The 21,632-nt window shown below is 38.3% G+C and overlaps 1 protein-coding gene across 1 annotated transcript in view; it reads right to left on the bottom strand.

The window, feature by feature from the left end:
- The window catches only part of SYT16 (synaptotagmin 16), a 162,098-nt gene that overhangs the window by 40,927 nt on the left and 99,539 nt on the right, over positions 1–21,632 (bottom strand). The window lies entirely within an intron of this gene.

A 21,632-nucleotide genomic window follows, 5' to 3' on the forward strand; every position in this document is an offset into this window, starting at 1 on the left:
TCCTCTTACAAACAGAGGCAGAGGAAATGCCATCTTCGTCCTTCACAACTAAAAGACAGCAAAGTGGGGCCTCAGTGCCACAGAAACTCCCTGTCCAGGTCTAACATCAGTGAAGGCAGAATCAGGAGTCAAGCTGCCTCAGTATGAATCTGGGACCTTCCATTTGCTGGTCTGAGATCTAAGCAAGTTCCTTAATCTTTCTGAACTTCGGTGTCCTTATCTTGATATTCCTTACATCTTAAAGGTGTTGATAGGGGCTAAGTGGGATAAATCATGAAAGGGAAAAAAAAAAACATGCCTGGCATATGATATGCTAAAAATGTTAATGATTATTACTATTATTACTCCTCATCACAGCAGTGCCCTATATGGAAACCCATCTAGGAAGCCCTGACATTTATAAGCAAAGGGAAGAATGCCTATTCTTGCAGGGTCTGACTTGAAAACTCTTCAGAACTGTTTCAGGGAAAGGATGAAAGAAACGAGGGCTGGAATAAGAGAAAATTAAGCTGACAATGTGGGTTGTATCAGTTTCCTTGCCTCACTATGCATTTTTCCAAGTTTAGAGGTAAGAGTTGGCAGTGCTGTCTGGATGTGGGCAGTGCTCAGCACCTGCTCATTTCGTTGTTTCTTTTAAGGCAACAAAACCACCAACTGGTGGTGCAAAGAGGATTTCTTAAGCCTGTCTGCCGCTATTTTACAGATGGAGAAAGACTTTATAAATGATCAGTACAGATCCAAACTTATTAATTCCTTCCCACCCACATAGGAGCAATTAGGTGGAGGGAAGTACCGCTCATATATTGTAGATGGGACATGGAGACAGGCAGAGGTGGGTTGTGCTCGGTGGTGCAGTACCTGAGTGCTCGTTTTAGCTACAATTGCAAGAATCCCTTATATACCAGATTTCTCAATACCTACAGCAAGTGTCTGCCCAGGGTGGCTGGATAAGGATAGAGATAAGAATAAGCAGTTGGTTAAAGTGAAAAAAGCACAAGGGAGGGTCAAAGGTGACAACTGCCCCTCTCAGATCCTTAAAAAAATGACCACATTTTTAGATGCATAAGCCAGTCATTTTTTAACTCAAACAGGATAGGAAAAGATTTATATAAATCATCAACCTTGATTTTTTTTTTCAGACAATGCTCTGTGGAGGTCTGGGATTCCACAAAGGAGCTTCAGTGCCACCCACGGTAAAAAGTAAAGATGTGGGTGGTTGCTCTGAGCAGGCTGAGCTATATACCCTGTACAATCAGGGCTGTTTTGCTTTAATACAGTTTATATTTTTATAAGATTCTGTTGGGAAAAAATAAAAGTCCTGACATTTTTTTAAAGGTTGAAAAACATTGATATAACCTAACTCCCTCATTCTACAGAATAGAAACTAGGGCTGAGACTGCTGCTGCTGCTGCTGCTTAGTCACTTCAGTCGTGTCCGACTCTGTGTGACCCCACAGACGGAAGCCCACCAGGCTCCCCCGTCCCTGGGACTCTCCAGGCAAGAACACTGGAGTGGGTTGCCATTTCCACTACTTAAGGCAAATACCTATATGTCAAGCAGCTAGTTAGCAGCAGAGGAAGGATTACAACCTGGTTCTCCTGTGCACACTTGTTTTGTCACCCTACACCTTGTATGAGATGTTTTGACAACTCCATTTCATATATGAACAAAGAGATGGCACTTGTAACAGCTAAATATTAATTAGTCAAATGGAAAAACTTTTATGAGTAACATAAAGATCACTGCACTAGGAAATAGTTACAATATTGAGGATTCTAGTTATGACAGCAGCAGAGTACATGACTTGAACTAACCTAATAATAATTATAAATTCATGAAAAAAAAAAACTATCTGAAGGCATAGAGAGTGAACAGAAGGTAGAAACTAGAGGAGATCTAATTTGTTAAAGAAGAAAACATTACTAGATGACTACATGGTTATACTATTTATCTGTTAAAAGTATTCCTAAGTCTATGAGGCACAGGGCATCAAGGACTCAGGCAGAAACCATAGGCGTTATTGACCTGAGGTGTCAGAGGGCAGAATTCAGGGCAACCAGAGCAACTGAAAATGTAAAAGGAAATCCCAGAAAAGAGGGACCCAGAGAGGGAGAGCTCCGAAATCTGCATATGAATTTAGCTCAAGCATTTGGTTGAAATCTGCACTATGTATACATATGGAAAAATTCAAGAAAATTAGGAAAAGTAATAGCTAGAAGACTAAAAATTTGATTAGACATTTTGTCTGAAGCCTGTCTCTGCAGAGTCTGAGTTAGGAGTTTGAATTTGGCCAAGGCAGAGTAGCTTGGTAGACACTCCAGATTTTCTGTTCAAACTTTAGAAAGGCTAACGCTAGAAATAAGACTGAGTAAAACTGAAATAAGCCCAATATAACAAACTATAAACCATTATACTCAAAGGAATCAACTAGTAATTTCACTGTTGAAACTGGGCTAAAATGAAAAACAATACTCTTTACAGGAAGATTAAAGAATCTAATATCTTTACAACATTTGACCCACAATGTCCAGTATACAATCAAAAGTCACTAGACACACAAAGAAACAAGAAAAATGTGAATCACCAAGGAAAAACAGCATTCAACTGAAACTAGCCTCAAGATGACTCAGATTTTGGATGCAGAAGACAGCATCTTTAAAGTATCTATTGTATAAGTTCAAAGAATCAAAGGAAAGGATGATCATAATGACCATACATAAGGATAATTTCAGTGCAGAAATGAAAACAATATTCAAAAAATGAAATAAACTTAAAATTGAAAATTAAATCTTCAAAGTTAAAAAATTCAATTTGCTTTTTAGCAGATTGGATATGGCAATGAATTTTGAAGGAGCTCAATAAAAATTAATCAGTCTGAAGAACATAAACAATTTGGAAAGAAAATAAACAAAACCTCAGTGAACAAGGATAGCATATCTAGTCTGAAATGCGTATAACTGGAGTTCAGTTCAGTTCAGTTCAGTCGCTCAGTTGTGTCCGACTCTCCGCGACCCCATGAATCACAGCACGCCAGGCCTCCCTATTCATCACCAACTGGAGTACAAGGAGGGAAAAACAAAACAAAAAATGTGGAAGAAAAATATTTGAAAAAATAAGAACTAGGAATCACCCAAATGTGCTGAAAAAACATACAGAAAAAATCAACATACAGAATCAAACATTTTAATGATCTAGCTCAAAAGTTCTGCAGTGAGGCACGTAATTGTCAACTAACTGAGAATCAAAGATAAAACAAAATATTTGAAAGTAAGAAGAGAAAGAGAAATGCATTGCATACTAGAAAATAATAAAACAAAGAAAACTGTCATCTCTCAGAGACATTGGAAGCCAGAACACAACAAAATGATACGTTTAACAGCTGAAAGAAAAAAATAAAACATCAACACTGAATCCGATATCCAGAGAAATTATCCTTCAAAAAAGTATGTGAAATAAACACATTTTTATATAAATAAAAAGAGTATTCATCAGAACTTCAAGAAAGTTAGAGGAAGTTCGTCAAAAGAAAGGGAACTGGCAACAAACTGAATCTCAGATCTAAGTGAAGGATTGAAAAGCAATGGTAAATATGTGAGTAAATAAAAAAAAAAAATTGGATGTTTTCTCCTTTTACTTTTTCTGAAAGATAACTGAAAAAATTATATACTATTGCATGGGAGTGGAGAGTTGATACAGTGTGGAAAAGTAAAACATGAGATAACAATAGCACAAAGGAGGGGGAAGTAAGTGATTTATTCTGTCACAGAGGTGTGTAATGTTGTGACATAAAGCAAAGAGTAAATATAAAGCAGTACAATACTAGTGGACCGTGATAAACTAATGATGCATATGTAATTCTTACAAAATCCATGAAAAAAGAAAATACAAATGTGTATAGCTAAAATTTTAGAGGAATTTAAATTGAACGCTAAGCACACAGATGATTAACACAAAAAGAAACCAGTAAGAGCAACAGAAGATGAAAATCAGAAGCAATAATTAGAAAGCAAATAGCAAATGATATACTTAAACCCAGTAATTTCCACACATTTGATGCAAATAAAATAAAGACCACATTTGAAAGTAAAGACTGTCAAACTGAATGAAAAAGCAAGACCCAATTATTTAATGACCATAAGTACAAATACAGAGACAAGTTAAAAGCAAAAGGATTTAAAAAATAAGTTACGCAAACTATAAAGAAGTTGACGCAGCTATTAACATCAAGACAATAGTTTTACCAGAGAGGAATTATATTTTAAAACAATAAAATGATCAACTCATGAAGACATAAAAATTGTAAGTGTGTATGAAACTATTAACAGCCACTCCAGCACTCTTGCCTGGAAAATCCCATGGACCGAGGAGCCTGGTGGGCTGCAGTCCATGGGGTCACCAAGAGTTGGACACAACTGAGCGACTTCACTTTCACTTTTCACTTTCATGCATTGGAGAAGGAAATGGCAACCCACTCCAGTGTTCTTGCCTGGAGAATCCCAAGGAGGGCAGAGCCTGGTGGGCTATCATCCATGGGGTCGCACAGAGTCGGACACAACTGAAGCGACTTAGCAGCAGTAGCAGCAAAACATGTGATGGAAAAACTAATAGAGCTCAAAGGAGAAAGAGACAAACTCAAAATAAAACTAAAGATTTTGACACCCTTTTCTCAGTAGTTAGTTGATAAAGTAACTAAGAAAAAATTCAGTAAGTGTATAGATTTGTATGACTCAACATACAGTCCACTGTGATAATGTGGACTTAAAAAGAAAGAACATTCTGCAGTTTTGAGGTACAGAGTTCCATGAATATCAAATAACACCAATATCTTACAGAAAGCAGAGGAAAAGAGAGCATTTCTCAATCCATTTTATGAGGCCAGCATAATACTAATGAAAAAAAAACTGACAAAGACGTCACAAATATAGAAAATTATATACCTATATCCTAAAGTTTAACAGGAGGCATTCCAAGCTACTATACCAAAAGCAATAAAATATTCCTGATAAAAAAATAGAGAAGACTCAGTATTGTTAAGATATTAATTTTCCCAAATCATTCTATTGATTTAATACAATCTAAATAGTGAAAAGTTTGGCTTGAAGCTCAACATTCATAAAACAAAGATCATGGCATCTGGTCCCATCACTTCATGGGAAATAGATGGAAAAACAGTGGAAACAGTGTCAGACTTTATTTTGGGGGGCTCCAAAATCACTGCAGATGCTGATTGCAGCCATGAAATTAAAAGACGCTTACTCCTTGGAAGGAAAGTTATGACCAACCTAGATAATATATTAAAAAGCAGAGACATTACTTTGTCAACAAAGGTCCGTCTAGTCAAGGCTATGGTTTTTCCCGTGGTCATGTATGGATGTGAGAGTTGGACTGTGAAGAAAGCTGATCGCCGAAGAATTGATGCTTTTGAACTGTGGTGCTGGGAAGACTCTTGAGAGTCCCTTGGACTGCAAGAGATCCAACCAGTCCATTCTAAAGGAGATCAGTCCTGGGTGTTCATTGGAAGGACTGATGCTAAAGCTGAAACTGCAATACTTTGGCCACTTCATGCAGCGAGTTGACTCACTGGAAAAGACTCTGATGCTGGGAAAGGTTGGGGGCAGGAGGAGAAGGGGACGACAGAGAATAAGATGGCTGGATGGCATCACTGACTCTGTGGACATGAGTTTGAGTGAACTCCGGGAGTTGGTGATGGACAGGGAGGCCTGGCGTGCTGTGATTCATGGGGTCGCAGAGAGTCGGACACGACTGAGAGACTGAACTGAACTGAAATCAATATTCAGGCAGACACTTTGTAAAATCTGACAAGCATACTCTAAGGTGTATAAGGAAACATAAGGACTTAGAATATTCAAAATAATTTTTAAAAAGAACAAAGTGGGAATACCAACCTACCTGCTTTTAAGACTTATGATACAGCTACAGTGATCAACAATTTGATAACGGCAAAAAGGTAAACTAATTAATCAACAAAATTTAGTCCAGAAATAGGACTATGGAAATATGGCCCACTGTTTTGTGTTTTTTTTTTTAAACAAAGGTTCCAAAGCAATTTAATGGGGGAAATTGAAGTCTTTCAAATAAGTATGCTTGAGCAAAACGAATATTATTAATAAAGTAGAACCCATAGTTCACACTATGTGGGTGGGTATAAAAATTAATCATAGATTGAATTGCAAAACTTTACAAAACTCCTAGGAAAAACATAGGAAAAAATTTTGCAACCCTAAGATATATAAGTCCATATATTCAAAGCTATGGTTTTTCCAGTAGTTATGTATGGATATGAGTGAAAGTGAAACTGTCAGTCACTCAGTTGTGCCTGACTCTATGAAACCCCATGAACAGTACCCACCAGGCTCCTGTGTCCAAGGAGTTTTCCAGGCAAAAATATTGGAGTGTATTGCCATTCCATTCTCCAGAGGATCTTCCCGACATAGGAATAGAACCCAAGTCTCCTGCATTGTAGGCAGATTCTTTACCAACTGAGCCACTAGGCAATCTCAAAGAAAGGCAATGCAAAGAATGTTCAAACTATTGCACAACTGCACTCATCTCACACACTAGCAAAGTAAGACTCAAACTTCTCCAAGCTAGGCTTCAACACATGAACCAAGAACTTCCAGATGTTCAAGCTGGGTTTAGAAAAGGCAGAGAAAACACAGAGATCAAATTGCCAACATCTGTTGGATCATAGAAAAAGCAAGAGAATTCCAGAAAAACATCTACTTCTGCTTTATTGACTATGCTAAAGCCTTTGACTATGTGGAGCACAACAAACTGGACAATTCTTTAAGAGATGGAATTACCAGACCACCTTACCTGCCTCCTGACAAACCTGTATGCAGATCAAGAGGCAACAGTTAGGATCAGACATGGAACAACAATCTGGTTCAAAATTGGGAAACAAATACATGGCTGTATATTGTCACCCTGCTTATTTAACTTATATGCAGAGTATGTAAAATGTCAGGCTGGATGAAGCACAAGCTGGAATCAATATTGCCAGGAGAAATATCAGTAACCTCAGATTTGCAGATGACACTACACTTAAGGCAGAAAGTAAAGAGGAACTAAACAGCCTCTTGATGAAAGTGAAAGAGGAGAGTGAAAAAGCTGGCTTAAAACTCAACATTGAAAACAACTAAGATCATGGCACCAGCCCCATCACTTCATGGCAAATAGATGGGGAAACAATGGAAACAGTGACAGACTTTATTTTCTTGGGCTCCAAAATCACTGCAGATGGTGACTGCAGCCATGAAATTAAAAGATGCTTGCTCCTTGGAAGAAAAGCTATGACAAACCTAGACAGCGTATTCAAAAGCAGAGATATTACTTTACTGACAAAGGTCCGCCTAGTCAAAGCTATGATATTTCCAGTAGTCATGTATGGACTTGAGAGTTAGACCATAAAGAAGGCTGAGCACAGAAGAATTGAAGGTTTTGAACTGTGGTGTTGGAGAAGACTCTTCAGAGTCCCTTGAACTGCAAGGAGATCCAACCAGTCAATCCTAAAGGAAATCAGTCCTGAATATTCATTGGATGGACTGATGCTGAAGCTCCAATACTTTGACCACCTGATACGAAGAACTGACTCTTTAGAAAAGACCATGATGCTGGGAAAGATTGAAGACAAGAGGAGAAGGGAATGACAGAGGATGAGATGGTTGGATGGCAACACCGACTCAATGGATATGAGTTTGAGCAAGCTTCAGGAGCTGGTGCTGGAAGGGAAGCCTGTCATGTTGTAGTCCATGGGATCACAAAGAGTCAGACACAATTGAGCAACTGAACTGAACTAACTGAGCCAAAATCTAGAAGCAACCCATATGTTCAGCAACAGGTAAATGGATAAACAAATTATGGCAAATCAATACAATGGAATACTAGAAAGCAATCAAGAGGACTGAACTATTTATACCTCCAACAATATGGATGAATCTCAAAAACATTAAGCTGAGAGTAGTGGGAAAAAAGTCAAAAGAGTACAAATAATATAATCTATTTATATACTATTCTAGAAAATTTAAACTAGGATACTATGTCGGAAAATAGATCAGTGGTTGCCTAGAGGGTGGCAAGGGTGAAGTTACAGAGAACAATGGATTATGAAGGAGAATGAGGATACTATTAGAGTGATACAAATGTTCGTTTTCTTGCTTCTTGTGATGGTTTCACAGGATGTCAAAATCGACAAATTGTACACTGTGTACGTGTGTGGTTTATCAATTGCACCTTGGTAAAGTGTACATAGAACAACAGACTGGTTCCAAATAGGAAAAGGAGTACATCAAGGCTGTAAATTGTCACCTTATGCTTATTTAACTTATATGCAGAGTATATCATGAGGAACACTGGGCTGGAAGAAGCACAAGCTGGAATCAAGACTGCCGGAAGAAATATCAATAACCTCAGATACGCAGATGACACTACCCTTATGGCAGAAAGTGAAGAGGAACTCAAAAGCCTCTTGATGAAAGTGAAAGAGGAGAGTGAAAAGGTTGGTTTGAAGCTCAACACTCAGAAAACAAAGATCATGGCATCTGGTCCCATCACTTCATGGGAAATAGATGGGGAAACAGTGGAAACAGTGTCAGACTTTATTTTGGGGGGCTCCAAAATCACTGCAGATGCTGATTGAAGCCAGGAAATTAAAAGACACTTAATCCTTGGAAGGAAAGTTATGACCAACCTTGATAGTACATTAAAAAGCAGAGACATTACTTTGCCAACAAAGGTCCATCTAGTCAAGGCTATGGTTTTTCCCGTGGTCACGTATGGATGTGAGAGTTGGACTGTGAAGAAAGCTGATCGCCAAAGAATTGATGCTTTTGAACTGTGGTGCTGGAGAAGACTCTTGAGAGTCCCTTGGACTGCAAGGAGATCCAACCAGTCCATTCTAAAGGAGATCAATCCTGGGTGTTCATTGGAAGGACTGATGCTAAAGCTGAAACTCCAATACTTTGGCCACCTCATGCGACGAGTTGACTCACTGGAAAAGACTCTGATGCTGGGAAAGGTTGGGGGCAGGAGGAGAAGGGGACGACAGAGAATGAGATGGCTGCATGGCATCACCGACTCTGTGGACATGAGTTTGAGTGAACTCCGGGAGTTGGTGATGGACAGGGCGGCCTGGTGTGCTGTGATTCATGGGGTTGCGGAGAGTTGGACACGACTGAGCGACTGAACTGAACTGAAAGTTTTTAAAATGTGAATCAAAGTAAAGCTGGTTCCCATGGCAGCCTTCTGTCTCTCCCCGAATGCAAGGTCCTGAAGTTCTGTCCTCCCCTTATCGACTCAAATATTTACAGCCATTTCTGTGCAGTTGAGAAAACTCAAAACCAATGAAATCTAGAACTTGTCCTTCTGCTCTAGCCCAAGGAGAGAAGTCTGAGGACCACACCAAATGGAATGTCTCTCTGATCCCCTCTGTGTCCATGTGGGAAACTCTCCTGGCTTTCTGGTTTATATTCGAGTTACTAGATAAACCTCGAGACGTAGGCCAAGATTTAGCTCTTGTCTGACTCCTCTGTGTCCCCAGTTACTGGACCCTATTTGCAACAGTCAGGAGCCACTAACTCAAGTCAAACCTAAAGAGCCCTTAAGACAGATGATGCTGACACAGCCTGGATTCCCCTGCTGCCACATTCAGCTCACTCTGTTTATTCCAATGAGCCAAGTGTTTGCCAAATAAGCCCCCAGTTTTCCTGGCATCTCTGGACAGATATGTGTAAAGCTAGTTAATGTGTAAAGCTAGCTATGTGAATGGTCCTCTATCCAGAGATACTATAGCCTCGTTGAAGCTTATTTCTCTTCCCTTCCAGGCCACTAACCCAGGATAAGAAATGAAGCAACATGAAAGCATTGAGAGTGAGAGTGATTAGTGATTAGGCATTGAAAGTGAAAGTCACTCAGTCGTGTCTGACTCTTTGATACAGTTCACGGAATTTTCCAGACCAGAATACTGGAGTGGGTAGCTGTTCCCTTCTCCAGAGTATCTTCCCAACCCAGAGATCAAACCCAGATCTCCTGCACTGCAGGCAGATTCTTTACCAGCTGAGCCACTGGGGAAGACCACGTCTGACTACGGAGATCACAAAAAGCCCTCTCTCCAGGTAGTATTCTGAGCAAGACCTATGTTTGTATTCATTGGGTCCTCATCTCTCACTATTTTGGACTCTCTCAAATAAAAATGTTTTCTGAACACTTGGCTTTGACAATTACTCTAAGCTGTTTGATTGTTTCAAGAGGGCTAACCTGAACAAGAGCAAGTGACAAACCATTTACTTGCCCGACTCTTTTAAGCTCTGATAATGTGTATGCCTCCTACAAGGGCATCTCTTGATAGGACTCAAGCATTGTGTTGTCTTCCTACAATGGTGGCATTTACATACAAATTAATGACCAGGACTGTAATTTACTCTGCTGAGAATGAAGTGACCTGATAATTAAATTTCTGCACATGCAGAGAAAACATGAAACCAGAATGTTTGTTCTTGCTTTCTTTTCCCCAGCCCCCAATAGTTCTCTATCACTCGAATGAATCCTTATAAGCAAATATGAATCAACACTTTAATTTACAAACGTTCTGATTAGGAAGACAAAAAAAATCTCATTGCCATGGATACTAAAATGAAGGGCTTGGGATATATTAGCAAGGCTGAGAAAGATACTGAACAGATCGTGTACTTTGCAGGTGTTGAGTTTCTAGATTTCTTTAACAATTGTTCCATTTATTCACTCATCTTCCCATTCCATGCAGCAAATAATCCTTAAGGCAATTTCCAAAGTTGTTTTATCTTGAGATAAAACTCAACTGTAGCCCAGTCAAGCTACAGTGATAATTTCTATAAGGAAATTTCAAAGTGTCTTCAGCACCAAATTCACAGTAAATATACCCAAATATATCATAACTGAAAAAAATATAGACTGAACATATTCACTTAGCTAAGTAACAGCTTTTTCAGGAAAAATAAAAGCAGAAAAGCTATATTCCAAAAGTCACACAATTTGCACATCCGATATTCAGTGGTGGTATGCACATATCATAATAATAGCCCCCCCAATAATCTCCCTGAAAATTAGATAATAAATAATGCTTCTCCATTTTCAGAAAAATTATGGAATATTTTCTAAATGTTCCATTTTTTCCCATACAGCTTTGGGTACCCATATGCTTTGGGTGCCTGTTATCACACATATGCTGACAAGCACAAATAGGTAATAACAGAAATGAATACGAACTAAGAAATACGGACAGCATTTATCACGCCTCTAGGGCTTCCCTAGTGGCTCAGTGGTAAAGAATCTGCCTGCCAATGCAGGAGACATGGGATCGGTCCCTGGGTCTGGAAGATCCCCTGCAAAAGGAAATAACAACCCACTCCAGTATTCTTGCCTGGGAAATACCATGGACAGAGGAGCCTGGCAGGCTACAGTCCATGAGATCTCAAGAGTCAGACATGACTTAGTGACTAAATAACAACAACAAATCACGCCTCTTTCTTTAACATGCTTTGTCATGAACATGCATACTCATGGCTATGACTATTACATGGCTTACACAGTCTAGCTATAGTTTCTACTGATAAAACGATGAAAATAAATGCATTAAAATTACATAGGGTGCCACAAAAAAACACCTCAATTTTCAGACATTGAACCAACTGAACAAGCCTAGAACCACTGAATGAGAAATGCTGCCCTGGGTACATTGTCCCTTGTTTCTCTATATGCTTAACTGCCACGAACAGTTCACCTTCTATTACTTTTCTTACTTACATTTTCTAAATGGGTTTCTATAGCTGTGACGTCTCTAACATCTTCAAAGAATTTGCAGTCTTAACTCATTCTTCTCTAGTCTGTCCTCTTAGTGTCTAACATACAATTAGAAATAAAACAAATGCTTCAGTAATTAATAAACACATAAACTTAAAATCAGTATAATAGCATATTAGTTGGCGTTCTCCAGAGTAACAGAACCAACAGTAGAAAAATACACACACACACACACACAACTGGCTCCCATAATTATGGAAGCAGAAAAGTAAAAAAAAACTGCAGTTGGCAAGCTGGAGACCTGGGAGAGCCAGTGAGTCATTCCATCCTGACTGAGAGAACCAGGAGAGCCAATGGTATAAGTTCCAGTCTGAGGGGAGGAGAAGATCAATGTTCCAGCTCAAGGAGTCAAGCAAGCAGAGTTCCCCCTTGCTCAGGTTTTCAGTTGATTAGGTAAGGCACACCCACATTAGGGAGGGCAATCTGCTTTATTCTGTTGACCAGTTCAAATGTTAGTTCAGTTCAGTTGCTCAGTTGTGTCCAACGCTTTGTGATCTCATGAACTACAGCACAACAGGCTTCCCTGTCTGGCACCAACTCCTGAAGCTTGCCCAAACTCATGTCCATCGAGTCAGTGATACCATCCAACTGTCTCATCCTCTGTCGTCCCCTTCTCCTCCTGCCTTCAATCTTTTCCAGCATCAGAGTCTTTTCTAAAGAGTCAGTTCTTCACATCAGAGGTGAAAGTATTAGAGCTTCAGCTTCAGCATGAGTCCATCCAATGAATATTCAGGACTGATTTCCTTTAGGATGGACTCGTTTGATCTCATTGCAGTTCAAGGGACTCTCAAGAGTCTTCTCCAACACCATAGTTCAAAAGCATCAATTCTTTGGTGCTCAGCTTTCTTTAGAATCCAACTCTCACATCCATACATGACTACTGGAAATACCATAGCCTTGACTAGATGGACCTTTGCCAGTAAAATAATGTCTCTGCTTTTTTAAATGTTATCTACGTTTTTCATAGCTTTTCTTCCAAGGAGCAAGCATCTTTTAATTTCATGGCTGCAGTCACCATCTGCAGTGATTTTGGAGCCAAAGAAAATAAAGTCTGTCACTGTTTCCATTGTTTCCCCATCTATTTGCCATGAAGTGATGGGACTGGTGCCATGATCTTAGTTGTTTTCAATGTTGAGTTTTAAGCCAGCTTTTTCATTCTCCTATTTCACTTTCATCAAGAGGCTGTTTAGTTCCTCTTCACTTTCTGCCATAAATGTAGTGTCATCTGCATATCTGAAGTTATTGATATTTTTCCTGGCAATCTTGATTCCAGCTTGTACTTCATCAAGCCCAGCATTTCACATGATATACTCAGCATATAAGTTAAATAATCAAGATGATAATATACAGCCTTAATGGTGCTCCTTTCCCAATTTGGAACCAGAGTGTTGTTCCATGTCCAATTCTAACTGTTGCTTCTTATCTCACATACAGGTTTGTCAGAAGGCAGGTAAGGTGGTCTGGTATTTCCATCTCTTGAAGAATTTTCCATAGTTTTTTGTGTTCCACATAGTCAAATTTTAGGCATAGTAAATAAAGCAGAGGTAGATATTTTTCTGGAGCTCTCTTGCTTTTTCTATGACCCAACGGATGTTGGCAATTTGATCTCTGTGTTTCCTCTGTCTTTTCTAAACCCAGAGTGAACATCTGGAAGTTCTCAGTTCATGTACTGTTGAAGCCTAGCTTGGAGAATTTTGAGCATTACTTTGCTAGCTTGTGAGATGAGTGCAATTGTGCAGTAGTTTGAACATTCTTTGGTATTGCCTTTCTTTGGGATTGGGATGAAAACTGACATTTTCCAGTACTGTGGCCACTGCTGAGTTTTCCAAATTTGCTGACATATTGAGTGTAGCACTTTCACAGCATCATCTTTTAGGATTTGAAATAGCTCAGCTGGAATTCCATCATCTCCACTAGCTTTGTTCCTAGTCATTCAAATGTTAACCTCATCACAAACATCTGCCCAGACACACTCAGAATATTTGACTAACAATCTTGTTATCTCATGGCCCAGTCAAGTTGATAAATAAAATTATCTATCACAAATACCATATAAAAGCCAAAGGGAGGAAGAATGCCAACAAGAAGCAGATCATGCACAGGTTTTAATCCTAGCTCTGACAATTTCCAGTTGAATAATCTTGGGTCATCAATAAACCTCAGTTTACTCATCCTTAAAAATTAGACCAGCTTTATGTTCTTGCTATTCAGAAGCCTGAGGCCATACAGAACCCCCCATACTACAAACTCACAGAAATGCCGATAAAATTTGAAAGACACCTGGTATTAGCCCAGAGGGGTAGCCCAACTTGTTTGCAGGTCATAGACTGATATCTCAGATATGAATAGCCTTGGGATCATGCAAGGCTGGATTCAGCACCTCAGCATAAGACTACTACTCTTCATGTACACCCATGGCTGATTCATGTCAATGTATGGCAAAACCACTACAATGCTGTAATTAGCTTCCAATTGAAATAAATAAATTTTAAAAAAAAAAGTGACTAAGGAAGCAAAAAAAAAAAAAAAGACTATTACTCTCTAAAAATGCTGCCCTTTCTTGGAAAAGGGGACAAGTAAAATTCCATCTAACAGTTTGTACTTAGAGAAGTGGGAAGAAAGCTTGCTATTTGTTTGGAGCTGTGAATGGAAAATAAATTATCCTGTGAGAAATAAAAATATCAAGTCTTTACCTCTTACAGAAGTATAATATCAACGCAGGGCAGACATCTGAAAGCAAAAAATTAATAGGCAAATCCAGGAGATTTTGTACTAACAGAGGCAAGTACAAAATTGTTCTAAGGAACACTTCCATAAGCAAAGGTACAGGGGATTATATCAATCACCACATTCAAAAACAATGCCTTCTGAAGATGAGCTCACCCACAAACACACAGAAGATAATACATAAGAGGCATTAAACTAGCATGAGGTGAAATGCAAAACAATCTAAGAATATACAGTCATTGCAAGCATATGTGGAAGAGTTATAAAAATCAGCCATGTATCAGGCCACAAAAGAAGCTTCAAAAATACAGTTAGACCACATTTTAATTTCAATGCAGTTAGAAATAAAACAAGACTTTTTTAAATTATAAAAATGCTTCTGGAAACCAGAAACCACAATTTTAAATAATTGATGGGTCAAAAAAAGAAACCCTAATTGGAATGATAAAATATTAATAACTAAAAAATAATGAGCACATCACATATCATACACTTGTGGAATATAGTTAAAGTGGTACTTAAAGAAAATTTATGGATTAATTTAGAGTATATATTATGAGTCAAGAAAAAGATGAAAAAATTAATATGATAGAAATGTCAATGCAAGGTATTATTGATCAATAGATTAAACCAAACTACACAGAAGAAATAGAAAAGAGGAAAGCAAATATTTAAAAAATACAAATACAAAGAAAACACTAAAAAATACAGAAGATGTTATAAAAACTATCTTTTAAAGATAAACCATTTACAAGGTTGATTCAGACAAATATAACTATAGACACCGTGGGCATTTAAAAATCACAAAAGAAAAAAAGAGATTTAAATTTTTTAAAAAAGAAAAAATAGAAAACATGTAGACCAATAACCACTAAAAAAAAAAAAAAAAATGTAGAAAAACAATTCAAACGGGACATATCACATCCAGATGAATTTACATGACTTTTTCTAGCCTTCAAAGGAAGGTAACTGGCTCTTTCATATAAGCTATTCTAGAAGGGAAAACCCATATCATTTATGAAATCAAAGAAGGTAATTTATACAGTAACTCAATCTCTGATGATCCTAGTTATAAACATCCTAAAGAGCAGCAAACAAAATTTAAATGTATTTTAAAAATACACTGAAAATAAAAATTAAGAGAAGTCTAAATACTCAAAAATTTTCTAAAGTATAAATAATCACGCTAATATAATCATCTCAATAGATGTATAAAATCATTAAATAAATTTCAACACTTTCAGGAGCTTTTGAGATTAAAAAAAAAAAAACTCTTCAGTAACTAGGAATAAAAAGAAACCTTCTCAACCTGAAATAGATAATCTACCATTCATCACACTCAAAGATAAACTTTAACATTCCTTAGAGACTATACCAGGTTGCTCAGATGGTGAAGAATTCTCCTGCAACGCAGGAGATACAGGTTCCATCCCTGGGTCAGAAATATCTCCTGGAGAAGGGAATGGCAACCCACTTCAGTATTCTTGCCTAAAAAATTCTATGGACAGAGGAGTCTGGTGGGCTATATATAGTCCATGGGGTCGCAAAGAGTCGGACACAACTGAGAGACTAACACTTTCACTTTCAGAGACTGTGTAAAACTTGGAAAACAAGAAATAAAATTCCAAAACATCAAACTAAGTTAAAAAAAAATTGAAGTCAATTTTAAATTAAGAGTTCATTAAGGGGATCTCTGCCTCTGATCAAGACAGAAAAACAAAGTCTGCATTTTCACAGGAAACAACTAAAAACCTGGACATAACCCATGGCTCGAAAGATTCTAAACAAAGGCAACCAGAAATAGCAATTCCTAAGAGATGAGATATAAGCAAGTAACTCCTACGATAGTCCAAGCTGATTACCCGGAGAACATTTTGAAGTCACTGTCTAGGAAAGGGGAACTCAGGTAAGGTTGGTGGTCTCCCTGATTTGAGGTGATAAAGCTAAGAGGCCACACTATGAAAGCTCACAAAGCAGTATTAAAGAGGAGAGCTAAAAAGAGAGAGAACTCTAGAGATCTGCCATACTTGAGTTTTCAGCTGAAAATTGGTAAGTGAGCAAACCATGGAAAGAACCACTCAAATTGGTCAGGTAACAGTCCCTTGAACTCACACAGAGTCAAGAATAGTGCTCTGGTCCAACTAACTAGAGTTGAAAATCTTATAACTGATGTGGCATTGAGTAAACCACTCAGAAGGGTTTTGGCTCAGTGGGGAAGAACAATTAAATCTAGATAAAACATTATCTAGGTCCTACCTAAAAAGGCTTTAAACAAAGACCTAAAAGGATCAAGCGGTTTTCAAATTGTTTAATCACAACTCAGAGCAATGCTCAAGAATATTTCTATATCCAACATGCAACAAGATAAAATTTATGATGTATGACATTCAATCAAAACTTTCTAGGCACGCCAAGAAGCAGAAAAATATTGTGTGTAATGAGGGGGAAAGTCAATCAATTGAAATGGAATAAGAAATGACACAGATAATAAAAAACATAGATAATTTGTAGACAAGGACATTAAAACAGTGACTATCCCTGTACTCCATGTATTCAAGAAGTTAGAAGAAATTATGAACACAATAAGTAGAGAGTCAAATGAAAATTTTGAAGCTGAAAACTACACTAAAATGAAAAAACTAATACTGATTGGGATTAATCACAGAATTGGACAATGAAGAAGAAAAGAGTAGTGAGCTTGAAAACAGTAAAAGCAATTCAAAATGAAACACTGAGAAATATAATCACTGGGCAAAGATGAACAGAGTATCAGTAGCAGTGGCACAGTAGCATAAAATACATATAATTGATGACCCTGAAGGAGAGAGGGGAGCAGGAAAAATATGTAAAGAAATCATGGCCAAACTTCTCCATATTTGATGCAAGTTATAAACCCACCAATTCAAGAAGTAGAAAACATCCTAAATCCAAGAAATATGGTGAAACTACACTAAGGCAAATCATAGCCAAATTGCTAAAAACCAGTTGGAGATGGTCAGAAACAAAACAACACAGTTTTAATATAGACTATGAACTAGTTAACAATAATGTATCAATACTGCTTCATCAATTATAACAAAAGTACCACACCAATCTAAGATAAAGAATAGGAGAAACAAGGCTGGAAGAGACTATTTGGGAACTTTTCACACTTTTTACTCAATTTTTCTGTAAACCTAAAACTGCTCTGGGAAAGTAGTCTACTGATTTTTTTTTTAATAGAGGGGAAAAAAGACACTATGAACAGAGAAATATAGACAAGAATGTTAGGAGACTTCTCATTGTGAAATCTCACAGTGAAAAAATATTTTTAAAGTGCTGGAAGAAAAAGCTGACAGTATTCTAGACCTAGAGAACATATCTTTCAAAATAAAAGGCAAAATAAAGACTTCAGAAAGAATCTGAGTGGCAAAACAAAACCAAAAAAAAGCTAAAAAGTCCTTCAAACAGAAGAAAAATGATACTAGACATAAATCTGCATCTACACAAAGAAATGAAGAGCCCCTGATATTACTAAGTGGGTAAATACACAAAGACTTAGGTTCTTTTTAATTTTTTTAAGTGTCCCAAGTTTTACATATGCGTTACAATATACAGACGTTAATTTTGACATTTCAGAATCTTTCTCTCTCAGGAAAGACATGTGGTTTTCTTTTATGAAAACATGCCTCGATGAGGTTTGAGTAGGCAATAACTCAGACACTAGCAATGAGAGCCAACCTCAGAACTTTGCTGTGTGTGTGCATTAGTCACTCAATCATATTCAACTCTTTGTGACCCCATGCATTGCAGCCTGCCCAGTTCCTCTATCCATGGAATTATCTAGGCAAGAATACTGGAGTGGGTAGCCATTCCCTTCTCCAAGGAATCTTCCCAACCCAGAGATCCAACCTAGGTCTCCTGCATTGCATGCAGATTCTTTACCATCTGAGCCACCAGAGAAGCCCTAGAACTCTACTGGAAATATTGAAAAAGCTTCCCAGGTGCCACAGTGGTAGGTTCGACCCCTGGGTCAGGAAGATTCCCTGGAGTAGGAGATGGCAACCCAATCCAGTATTCTTGCCTGAAAAATTCCATGGACAGAGGAGCCTGGTGGGCTGCAGTCCATGGGGTCACAAAGCATTGAACACAACTGAGCGACTAAACACACACACACTCCTGCAGCTGAGGTTAAGGTAGTAGGATATAGGCCTGTATCTGCCATCACCTAGGAGACAGTCTGCCTGAGAAAGAAACCAGCACAAAAAATAGTAGAATCAAGAATTTTGGATTCCTGATACTAAGACCCTCTGTGAAGTGGAGCCAATCATTTCCATATGGAAGCACAATTCACTGGGCTTTTCACTTCTGTGAACTAAAAAACTCTAGTGTGTATGTGCGTATGTGTGTGTGTGCGCGCACACACACACGGGCATGCATGCACATGAGCATGCACACTTAAGCCCCTTTTGATTAAATTTCTGTCACTTACACCCAAAAGGATTCAGACTGGTGTAGTCAAGTGCAAAGAGTATTACAGGTGAGAGTGAAGAGATCTCTATTCTACATTTTTCCCTGATAACACAGAATTATAAAATCTTGGCCAAGGAACTTTATATTGCTCTCTTCTCTGAATTTCTGCAAGAAATGCTGTCTACATAATTCATTAAGCAAATAAGTATGTACTGCTTTGCGATATGTCTTCAAGCTTGACTAGCTATTTTAAAATCTTTATTAACATTTTATTCACTTATGCCTTATTTCCCCAACTGAATTATATCTTTGATTCCTCCCACACAGCTGATGTATCCACTGAACCCAAACACATTTACAGCACAGCTAATGTGAGTAAGCTAACCTGTTAGGGTTCTCTCAGTTTAAAAGAAATTTGTGATACTTTAAGAGTCAGAAACCACTGAGCATCTGAGCACAAACACAGTTTAAAGCAACTTTATGATACTATAATAATACTGGGCCCCAAATACCACAAATACTCTCTGACTCCACAGCATTTATTTCATACTGACAAAGCTGCCCCATGCTTTGTCCCTTAAATACCACGATTATCTGGAAGCAGAGTCCTCTACAGGCCTTTACAGCCCCGAGATGGAGCTCAGTGCCCTTGACTCTGTCAGCATACTGAAAGCACTGGCTGAATTGAACTCAGTTCCATCCAAAATTTCCTTTATGCTCAGAAATATTTTCTTTCACTTATGAAGACAGGAAGTGAAAAGCCAAAGAATTTAGAATCAAAAGACACAGGTTTTAGCCTTGATCCTGCCACATGTTAGCTGTGTGACTTGTCCTTTGTTACTTGACTTTTCTGAGGTTTCAGTTCTTCATATGAAAATAATGATCCCTGCCTTCCACTTTTTTAAGGTTTTGGTGAGGGACAAGAGCAATCATTTGTAGGCAAAGGACTCTCGAAGCAAAATTTACTAAACAACAAAAGCAAAGGAGAAAAGGAAAGATATACACATTTGAATGCAGAGTTCCAAAGAATAGAAAGGAGAGAGAAGAAAGCCTTCCTCAGTGATCTGTGCAAAGAAATAGAGGAAAACAACAGAATGGGGAAGACAAGAGATCTCCTCCAGAAAATTAGAGATACCAAGAGAACATTTCATGCAAAGTTGGGCTCAATAAAGGATAGAAATGGTATGGACCTACAGAAGCAGAAAATATTAAGAAGAGGTGGCAAAAATACCCAGAAGAACTGTACAAAAAAGATCTTCATGACCCGGATAATCACAATGGTGTGATCACTCACCTAGAGCCACAATGTGACTTCACATTCCTGGAATGTGAAGTCAAGGGGGCCTTAGGAAGCATCACTATGAACAAACTAGTGGAGGTGATGGAATTCCAGTTGAGCTATTTCAAATCCTAAAAGATGATGCTGTGAAAGAGCTACACTCAATATGCCAGAAAATTTGGAAAACTCAGCAGTGGCCACAGGACTGGAAAAGGTCAGTTTTCATTCCAATCCCTAAGAAAGGCAATGGCAAAGAATGCTCAAATTACTGCACAACTGTACTCATCTCACACCCTAGCAAAGTAATGCTCAAAATTCTCCAAGCCAGGCTTCAACAATAAGTGAACTGTGAACTTCCAGATGTTCAAACTGGTTTTAGAAAAGGCAGAGGAACCAGAGATCAAATTGCCAACATCTGCTGGATAATGAAAAAAGCAAGAGAGTTCCAGAAAAACATCTATTTCTGCTTCACTGACTATGCCAAAGCCTTTGACTGTGTGGATCACAATAAACTGTGGAAAATTCTGGAAGAGATGGGAATACCAGACCACCTGATCTGCCTCTTGAGAAATCTGTAAGCAGGTCAGGAAGCAAAAGTTAGAACTGGACATGGAAAACAGACTGGTTCCAAATAGGAAAAGGAGTACATCAAGGCTGTATATTGTCACTGTACCTATTTAACTTATATACAGAGTACATCATGAAAACGCTGGGCTGGATGAAGCACAAGCTGGAATCAAGATTGCCGGGAGAAATATCAGTAACCTCAGATATACAGATGACCCCACCCTTATGGCAGAAAATGAAGAAGAATTAAAGAGCCTCTTGATGAAAGTGAAAGAGAGAGTGAAAAAGTTGGCTTAAAGCTCAACATTTGGAAAACTAAGATCATGGCATCCAGTCCCATCACTTCATGGCAAACAGATAGAGAAACCATGGAAACAGTGGCAGACTTTATTTTGGGGGGCTCCAAAATCACTGCAGATGGTGACTGCAGCCATGAAATAAAAAGATGCTTACTCCTTGGAAGAAAAGCTATGACCAACCTAGACAGCATATGAAAAAGCAGAGACATCACTTTGTCAACAAAGGTCTGTCTAGTCAAGGCTATGGTTTTTCCAGGGGTCATGTATGGATGTGAGAGTCGGACTAGAAAGAAAGCTGAGTGCCAAAGAATTGATGCTTTAGAACTGTAGTACTGGAGAAGACTCTTGAGAGTCCCTTGGACTGTAAGGAGATCCAACCAGTCCATCCTAAAGGAAATCAGTCCTCAATGTTCATTGGAAGGACTGATACTGAAGCTGAAACTCCAATACTT

Source organism: Moschus berezovskii, chromosome 9 (genome assembly GCF_049115385.1).
Source record: "Moschus berezovskii isolate FMDL1 chromosome 9, NW_MosBer_1.0, whole genome shotgun sequence".
Lineage (NCBI taxonomy): Eukaryota > Metazoa > Chordata > Mammalia > Artiodactyla > Moschidae > Moschus > Moschus berezovskii.